Genomic DNA, 9,656 nt, shown 5'->3' with positions numbered 1-9,656 from the left:
GCCCCTAACTGCCCTCCCCTGCAGGCCTGGTTGCCCCCAACTGCCCTCCCCTGCTGGCCTGGTCACCACTAACTGCCCTCCCCTGCCAGCCTGGTCGCCCCTAACTGCCCTCTCCTACCAGCCTGGTCGCCCCTAACTGCCCTCCCCTGCAGGCCTGGTTGTCCCTAATTGTCCTCCCCTGCTGGCCTGATTGCCCCTAACTACCCTCCCCTGCCAGCCTGGTCACCCCTAACTGCTCTCCCCTGATGGCCTGGTCCCCCCAAAACTGTTCTCCCCTGCAGACCTGGGTCCCTCCCAACTGTTATCCCCTGCAGGCCTGGTCGCCCCCAACTGCCCTTCCTTTCATGCCTAGTCCCTCCCAACGGCCCTCCCCTGCTGGCCATCTTGTGTCCACATGGGGGCAGCCATCTTTGACCATATGGGGGTGGCCATCTTGTGTGTTGGAGTGATGGTCAATTTGCAAATTACTATTTTTTTTAGATAGGATGATGAAGCATCATGTTTATAGCATCAGGTTATCTTCTCTCCCCTGCCCCCACTTCCCATCTTACTTTATTTTTAATTCTAATTATGAATTTAAAATATAAAAATTGTACTAGTCTCAGATATTCCAAATACCTAAATCTTGAAAGTGAAACACGTTTGAAAAGTTAGGGTTTTCAAATTCTTTAACATTTTTCTTTCTGGAGTCTATATGAGGTAAGTGAACTGTCATTTGTGTGCTACTCTCAGTTTTATGAGCATAGAAGATAAGATTCTTATTAAATTTTTCATTTTGATTTAGTCTACTTAATGGTCTCTTCTTACATCTTAATATTTTTTCACCATAAAATTATACAGAAAATATAACAATAATATAATAAAAATGAAAAAATTAAAGTAGTGTTCATAGAGTGATCCAATCACTGCTACAACTCAATGTACAGTTTTTGTCTAGGTGAGATCAGGCCAGTTATTATCCACCTAAATTAGCTATAATTATTCTGCAGTGTCAAAGTGATCTGAATACTATTTCCAAGAAACACATACTATTGTGGGTTATCAGTATTTATAAATCTCAATCATTGTGGATTTTTACTAACTCACTATTTTTCTCTCATTATAAAATTTATACTTATTGTAAAAAGTATAGAAACCCAAAAGAAATTAAATTGTCTTTTAATTCTACCTGTAATATATTGAATATCCTTTCTATTTTAATTTATGTATATTCATGTTAAAATTTTTCTTAAAATCAGAACAACCTTTTTACTATTTATTCTTTTGTAGTCTGTCTTTCCCACCTAAAGATATATTGTGAATTTCCCTGTGATTAGGTCATTTTTTTTTGCAAGAAAAATTACATAGCCCTAACTGGTTTGACTTAGTGGATAGAGCATCGGCCTGTGGACTGACAGGTCCCGGGTTCGATTCCGGTCAAGGGCAAGTACCTTGGTTGCGGGCACATCCCCAGTGGGGGGTGTGCAGGAGGCAGCTGATTGATGTTTCTCTCTCATCGATGTTTCTGGCTCTCTATCTCTCTCCCTTCCTCTCTGTAAAAAATCAATAAAAAATATATTTAAAAAAAAGAAAATTGCATAAAGTGGGGTTCTCATAATTTAACTGAGTCTTTTATTCAATATTTCAGTTGTTTTTATCATTTGTCATTATAAAGAAAACCTTGAGCATGGATAACTTTTTAATATTTTTCAGTACTAACTAGTGACTATTTTCTTGGAATGAATATACTACTAAAAAGTGAAACTCTTGGGTCAGAGTTGTTCTTTCTTTAAAGGCTTTTGCTACCTATTGCCACACTGTCCTTCAGAAAGCATATAGTATTCTGTGCTCTCACTAGTAGTGTCTGCAAGTATTTTGCCCTTACCCTCAATAGCAGTTTTATTAACTAAAAAGTTCTTGCCAGTTTGATAGAAGAAAATAACATATTATTGCTGAATTATTTTGAATTGCCTTATCATTGAGACTGAAGAGTTTTACATACATTTATTTATATTAAATATCTCTTCATTTGTGAATTGCCTATTTATGTTGTGTGCCCATTTTCCTTTAAAGGATTTGTCTAGTTATTGTGGTTTTGTAACTCTTAATGTACAGGGTGGGGCAAAATTAGATTTACAGTTGTTTATATGGAAAACAATACAATAATTAATACATAACAATACAAGAATTAAGTTTCATGTGCTCATAACTGTAAACTTACTTTTGCCCCACCTTGTATATTTTAATGGTGTTAGTCTTTATCTGTAATATGTTACATTTTGTTATTTTCTTTACTTTATGGTTTTGTTGTCCAGTCTTTCCCTCTTTTTTTTTTCTTTTTTTTTCTGTTGGGGGTTTGTTTAGAATGGCTTCACCCACTTTGAGATTAGATAAAATATTTTGTGTATTTTCTTTCATTTTTTAGATTACTATACATTTAACTCTTTAATTCCTCTTGAATGTATGTTGATGTATAATTTCATATAGAGGTACAACCTAATCGTTTTTCTCAGGCAGTTAACCAAATATTTCTGTATCATTTATTAAATAGCTCATCTTATCACTTCTGACTTGACATAACATCTTTTACTGCATACTGATTGCATATTTGAAACCATTTCTCAGTTTTTTGTTCTATTCCCATTGATCTTTTTATTTAAACTTTTGTTAGTCTTCTGCTGTATCAATCACTGTAGCTTTACAGTATCTTAAAGTGTGGGCAATAAGTATTACAGGATCACATTCATAATTGTTCTTTAAGGTGTTTACATACTTCTCTAAAATTTATTTAGGCGACCCCTGTGAAAGGGTCATTCAACCCCGAAAGGGGTCATGACCTACAGGTTGAGAACCACTGGATTAGGTGCTAGAGGGAGAATTAAAGTGTGGACAGTAGAATGGATAAGAGCAGTATTGAAAAATGGATCTCTAATGCAATGTGTTTATTATTGCCACATATTAAAAGACAATACATTAGTAATTTTCTTTTTAGATTTTACTTAAGAAAGCAATGCTTCCAAATAAAAGTTTTTGTTTTATTGTGTTTGTTCTTTTTTAAAGAGAGGGAAAGAGAGAGAAATGTCAATGTGAGAGAAACACATCTATTGGTTGCCTCCTGCATGCTCCCCCAACAGGGCCCAGCCCTAGCAGGGGAGAGCCTGCAACCAAGACACACGCCCTTGACCAGAGTCCAACCTGGGACCCTTTGGTCTGCAGGCTGACACTTTATCCACTGAGCCAAACCGGCTAGGGCCCAAATAAAAGTCTTATTATGTAAATGAAGTAAAGCAATGTTTTGGAAACCCCTCAATATGAGGGAGTTGGAATAGTGCTAGAGTTTGAGAAATACGGAATCATAGATTTTCAATGGGTCTTTATCTGAGTCTTGTCTAATATTTAAGAGGAAATCCTGTCGCTCACTCCCACCATGTTTCCATAGCTAGTCTCTCCAGTAGCAGCATTAATTGAGTCCAGAGAGCTGTAAATGGCACAAATTTAATAGCAGTAATCTCAAAGCAATGTTCAAGTCACATTAACTTTATTACAAGTATTGCTAAATAACTTTATTAAGAATTTAAATGAAATATAGCATAAAATGGTTAGACCTGTGCCTTGGTCTAATTGGGGTACCATATATTTTTAATATATCTTTATTGTTGAAAGTATTACAAATGTCCCCCTTTTTCTTCTTCTTTTTTTTCTTCTGGGGGGGTGTGTGCCATATTTTTAAGTGATCTATTGTCTTAATGGTGAAGAGTTCTGTAGATGTAATAAAAATAGTAATTAAAGACCTAGGGAAATTTGGCCTAATACATGTTAGCAGGTTGAAGTGCTGTTGAAAGAAGAGGACAGGATATCTGTAATAGTGTCAACAATAAACAAATTAATTAATTAAATGTTTGTTTTGTGTTGTTTTAGAAGGTTCAGACAATAGGGAAATAGTTCTCAATATACAAAAGAACTTAGAAACAATTAATGGCTACCTGACATGGATAGAGTTGGACTGCATCAAGAGAGAGTGCCTCAAATATAGGTGTTCAATAAATCTTTGTTAAATGAATAGATGAAGGGACTCTTTAATAATATAACATCAGTGGCAATTTAGCTGTAGAAAATTTTAAACAGGATTTTGTAGAGCGTATTTGTACTCTGGTGGGATGTTATCTTCATGACCTCCTAATGTTCTTTCAAAATTAATACTAGTATTTATTATACTTTCTTAATTATAAGACTGATCTTTAAAATATTATTTATATTCTGACTGTAAACAATATAGTAAGTACTTTTAAAAGATATTTTTTGTTTACAAAGGAAACAAAGTGCTAAAACACTATATTATTTTATTTGATCCTTATAATAACCCAGTGAGGAAAATTAATTTAATGTATGAACAAAAGGAGACTGAGAGAAATTAAGTGGCATGTTTGAGTTACTTAGAAAGCTGTAGACACAGGGTTTGAAACCTGGCCTCTAAAGGTTCTGTTTAGTACAATACAGAGCAGTTTTCAAATTCCTCAGAGTCTTAGAATTCTGAGGTGGGGACCAGGGGAAGGCAGGTCTGGACTGTTCCTCTCACAACACACAAACAATGAAAACAGTTCCATTTTTACCCATTTCTGTATAAGTGAGGCAGTATAGCAAAGCAGGAGTGGGTATAGGTAATACAGTTTCTATAGTGGTATTTGTCTTGATCTACACATGAATGAGAGAAGGGGGAGGAATAATATGGAAGAAGGATCCAAGGTAAAACAGAAGTAGTGATAGGCTAGGAAAGTGCATGGCCCATTTGTTTGTTTGAATTGTACCAAAGGAGTGAGAATGCCAGGATAGTTATGGTTATGAAACATTTCTAAATGCAAGGGTGGCATATAACTGATGTTTAGAGCATTAAGACTTATCCTCTGTCTCCATAAATGGGTCTAGCTTTCTGTGGTTTCTAGAAGAGAATCTTAGCCAGCCTCCCTGTTTTGCACACATGCCCCTCATTGCTGTGGCTGGCATCTCCTCCTTGGTGTGAAGGCGCCTCCCTGGGCAGTGTGCCAGAGAAACAGTAATGTTGGTTGTTTGAGTTAACACACACTGTTTGTGCTAGTGTTTGTCAAACACACAGATGATAAGAGAGCCAAAAAAAATAATTATGTGATATGAACCAAATAAGGAAAATAGTGTTTTCCTTCCTTGGTCATTTATGATGAATTATCTCAATATTTACATTTAGTGATTAAGGTAGATGTTTTGTAGGTATACTCTTCTACAGCTTAGAAAAATATGGCAATTCCTGATTGGAACAAAAAGTGATTGAACAAATGCTTTTAAATGGAAAATTCTACAAATGATTCCCAATGTTTTTCAAAGCCACTGTTGAAACACAATTACTTATGTATTTATTCAACTATTATGTCTGAGAGCTTGGTTGCAGTGCCTAATGTTACTGACATGCTTTACTATTAAAGACTTTAAGTATTGCTCCCTATTACTTCATTAGTGTTGTTACTGAGAGAAGTAAAATTTGGAACTATGTTGCATTAAATAGTACAAGCATATTACAGTTGTGCTTGGCATAAATACTGCATTAAAAATGTGAATTTATTATAATATTGCTACTGTGTGCCACTGAGAGCCTGGTTTCGTTTTGAGTTTTGATTGCAAACATAAATCTTTGGATGAGAGCACAGGAACACAAAAGTCATGGTTTTTTTCAGTGCATGATAGATCTTTTGAAGATCAAATAGTGTAGGTTATTCTTAAAGTAACTTAAGCAGTGCTGTTATCACCAAAGGGTCAGAATGATTCCAACAGCATTCCTGAAGAATTACAGGTCTGAGTCACAAGTTACTATCTTAAATGCCAATTCTCTCCCCTAGTTTATTCACTTTTATAGTAAGGGCCTTAAACTGTATCTAAGTGCTCTGATTGCTTATTCCATATATTGCCCTTTCTATAGAATATTAATTTTTTTTAGGAATAGTAAATCATAGTTACTGCTGTTTTCGGTTATAGGCAATCACAGAAGGACTAGAGTGGTTTTCTAAAAGCTATGACTGTACACTTTACATATTCATTTATAAATGAGTTTTTCTTGAATTTCCATTAAAATTTATAGCAATTTGTTCATCTGAGGGAACTTTAAAAAATCTGGAAATATTATGAAGCAAATCATCTGCCATTTTTAAACTCTGATAAAATCTGCAAAGTTCACATACCTAGTGATTCTTTCTGTCTCATTAGGAAAATGGGTGAAACAGTAATCTATCCATGTTTAGAATTCATGTATTTTGAAAAATTTAAATTGTTATTTCTAAGACAAATGCTATATTACTCTAGAGACCAGCTTGTGAAAGAGATTGAGAGTACATGTTATTTTCTTGCTTGCCTGTTTGTATGAAATATTGTAGTAGTGTCACTATTTTCTGTATAGATCTGTATAATTATAGAACTTCAGAGTAATATCTAGAATCATAGAAATTAAAAAAAATAGACTTGAAGAGGTTTTGCATATTATGTAATCCAACTTATTTTCGATATAGGAACCCCAATATCCAGAAAAGTTACTGCTCCAAGTCACATAATAAATTGCTAACGTGGAAATAAAATTCTCCCCAAATAACATGTTTAGCCCATTTCATGAAGTTTTTGGTTATCTTGTAATCAATAGTGAGTAATGATTGCAAAGCCCAGAATTCATTTTGCTAACAATAAGTGCACACTGCAACTAGTTTTATAAATAACATGCATTACACCACAGCAACACCCATAGTTTTAAAATTATACCAGTTTGCATGACTGTAGACATTTCAAAGCTCTCCTTTGTACTCTCCATTATAAACATCTTTTACTTCTTTTGAAGTCCGTATGATATACATACAAGCAATTAACCCCCCCCCCTTTGGTTTGGAGACACAAGGTCTTCTTAATTAAAATTCAAACAAAAGCTACTGGCAAAAATTACTATATGATTAAGGTCTAAAGTATTATGATACATTAGAATCATTGTTAACTGTTGGGATTAAAAGAAATCAATACGTTGGGGAAAAGATCAGTTGGATCTAATTAGTGAAATCAATGTTTACATATAAGAAAATACTGAAGTTTAATAACAGGTTCTAGTTATAAATATAACACGGACTAAAATTGTTCTTTGTTATTATTACATTGACCACATAATCATATCTTAAGTTCATTGAATAAGACTCTGAAACTTCTTTTTAAATAGTTAATTATTATAATTAAAAACATAAAACTTTACTTTAAAATCATGTCTTCTTTCATTTTTTAAATCATGTCTTTTTTCAAAACTTTTAATTATTCTTAAATGCATAGTCAACAATTATAAAACATTCCTATTGATTTCATTTTTTAAATGCTAATTTTAGCAATAGCTGCAGCTTAGAATGGCAAAGGAGGCAAAATTGGGCAGAAGTAAAAAGGATCCAAAGTATTCTTACACAATTACAATTAAATATGTATTAGTCTATTTGATGACATATCAGAATAAAAGTGAATTCATTTTGACGTAATTCAAAAACAAGACATTTTACTTTTTTTCTTGCTGATTGCTGTGATGAAAAAAAACATTGTCACCAGCACAGAGAAAAAAAACTATTACTAATTGCAGCCTAGATTTTAAGTAAAATGAAGGTCATTAGCAATTTCCTGGAAGCCATTCAGATTGCTTACCAGGAAATGGTAGCTAGCAGGACATCTGTAATCCTCCTGTGTAGAGTTAGTGAAAACACATACTGGAGCTTTAATGACATGTGTTAGATTTAAGCTGATGGTGAAACCTTTCTCTATCAAAGTAGCTCATATTCTTTGAATACAAACTTTTTTTTTATTTCAGTATTAGTGTACAAACCCAGCATTGAAAATAATCTTTAACATCCATGCTATACATCCATCCATCTGTCCATCCATCCATCTATCCGTCCCCACATGTAGATTGGAATATGACTCATAGTGGAATAAGAGATGACAGGGTGACAGCAGAACAATAGGAATCTGGGAGTGAAATGTGTTTGGGCAAATTGAAAGAAATTTCTCCTATAACTTGGAATGCTGATTTCACAATATTTTGGGTGGTAAATTTAGTCCCATTTTTAGTAGCATCTTATCTCAAAGGAATAAGCAAAGCTGAGTGTTAAGTGAAAATACCTCACATTTGTTATGTTGGTAGAAATGGGGTCACTGATTTGGAGACTTTTTTCATAGCTTCTTCATTTATCTGAGTTATTGGTTGATTTAAGAAGAGTAACATCTCGGAGCTATTAAGAGTGAAACTGAGGAGAATATATATATGTGTGTGTATTCCCATTTGTATAGAAAATTGTACGTATGCAGAAATTTGTTAAAAGTGTATTTAATAAACTGTTAAGAGAGGTTGACTATGCAGTGCAAAATGAAGAGTATGGGACAGGGGCTGATTTTTAAATTTTGTACTTTATAGTTTACTGAGTTATGCAGATCTTATGTTGGCACCTTTCATTATAAGCATCAAATAATTACATTCATTACTATCACCACCTATCTTATCAGAAAAAGCTTTTAAGTATTGCACAACTGTCATGTTCATGATGGCATTTGACTATGCAGTGCAAAATGAAGAGTATGGGACAGGGGCTGATTTTTAAATTTTGTACTTTATAGTTTACTGAGTTATGCAGATCTTATGTTGGCACCTTTCATTATAAGCATCAAATAATTACATTCATTACTATCACCACCTATCTTATCAGAAAAAGCTTTTAAGTATTGCACAACTGTCATGCTCATGATGGCAGAAGTTTTCCAAAATTCTAATTTTTCCTTAAAATTTCAAATTATATTATTTTAACCCATACTGTTAGTTGTTTCTCTTGAAATGGTAGGGCTGCTTGCCTTTGATTCATCAGTGCATATGTCAACACTGTAACATGCAGCTAATGCCTTAGTAACATTATGAAAACAATATTGACCTCACGGTCACCTTGGAGAGTTCCCTGGGACTTCCAGGGGTCCATGAACCACACTTTGAGAACCACTGAACCAGAATTTTAAAATAGATTAGCACATAATTACATTGACAATAAATTAACTCATCATTAATAACTACAAAGCAAATTAGTCACATTTAAGAGATCAACGATTCTATGAAGACCCTGAATGGAGTTTCTGGCTTAAAGAAGGTAGTTGTTTTGTTCCTAATGTTTTGCAACTGGAATTGCAGCATACTAGACATGGCGTGTAGACTTGATCAGATGTGGGTTTGAACCATGGCATAAACTGAGCAACTTATTTAATCAATTTTACTTTCAGCTTTATAACCTGTAAAATGGGTGGTGGTGGTGGGACATGCATTTCAGGATTATTGTCAGTGATTGTAAAGTGACTGACAAAATAGGTCCTCAGTAAATAGTAGTTTGCCAGTAGGTATCAAGAGCGTTTTGTTATATGCCATAGGGACCTTGAACAATTCATTACCTCTTGAAGCACAAATGATTTCATTGGAAATGATTATATATGTACTAGAGGCCCGGTGCACAAAAATTTATGCACTCGGGGGTGGGGGGGCGGAGGGGGGTCCCTCAGCCCGGCCTGTGCCCTCTTGCAGTCTGGGACCCTCAGGAGGATAACGACCTGCTGGCTTAGGCCTGCTCCCAGGTGGCAGAGGGCAGGCCCAATCCCTAGGTGCAGCCCCTGGT

General features: G+C 34.8%; 1 protein-coding gene and 1 long non-coding RNA gene across 19 annotated transcripts in view; both read left to right on the top strand.

The window, feature by feature from the left end:
* The window catches only part of SOX6 (SRY (sex determining region Y)-box 6), a 384,360-nt gene that overhangs the window by 152,242 nt on the left and 222,462 nt on the right, over positions 1–9,656 (top strand). The gene's annotated exons all lie outside the window — the stretch shown is intronic.
* Positions 2,662–9,656, top strand: part of LOC106724273 — a 27,995-nt gene continuing 21,000 nt past the window's right edge. The window contains exon 1 of the long non-coding RNA XR_001360025.1: positions 2,662–2,780. This is a non-coding gene — a long non-coding RNA (uncharacterized LOC106724273). The remainder of the gene's footprint in view (positions 2,781–9,656) is intronic.

Source organism: Myotis brandtii, unplaced genomic scaffold (genome assembly GCF_000412655.1).
Source record: "Myotis brandtii unplaced genomic scaffold, ASM41265v1 scaffold782, whole genome shotgun sequence".
Lineage (NCBI taxonomy): Eukaryota > Metazoa > Chordata > Mammalia > Chiroptera > Vespertilionidae > Myotis > Myotis brandtii.
The sequence above is the reverse complement of the archived record's forward strand: the minus strand, read 5'-3'. Positions and strand labels throughout refer to the sequence as shown.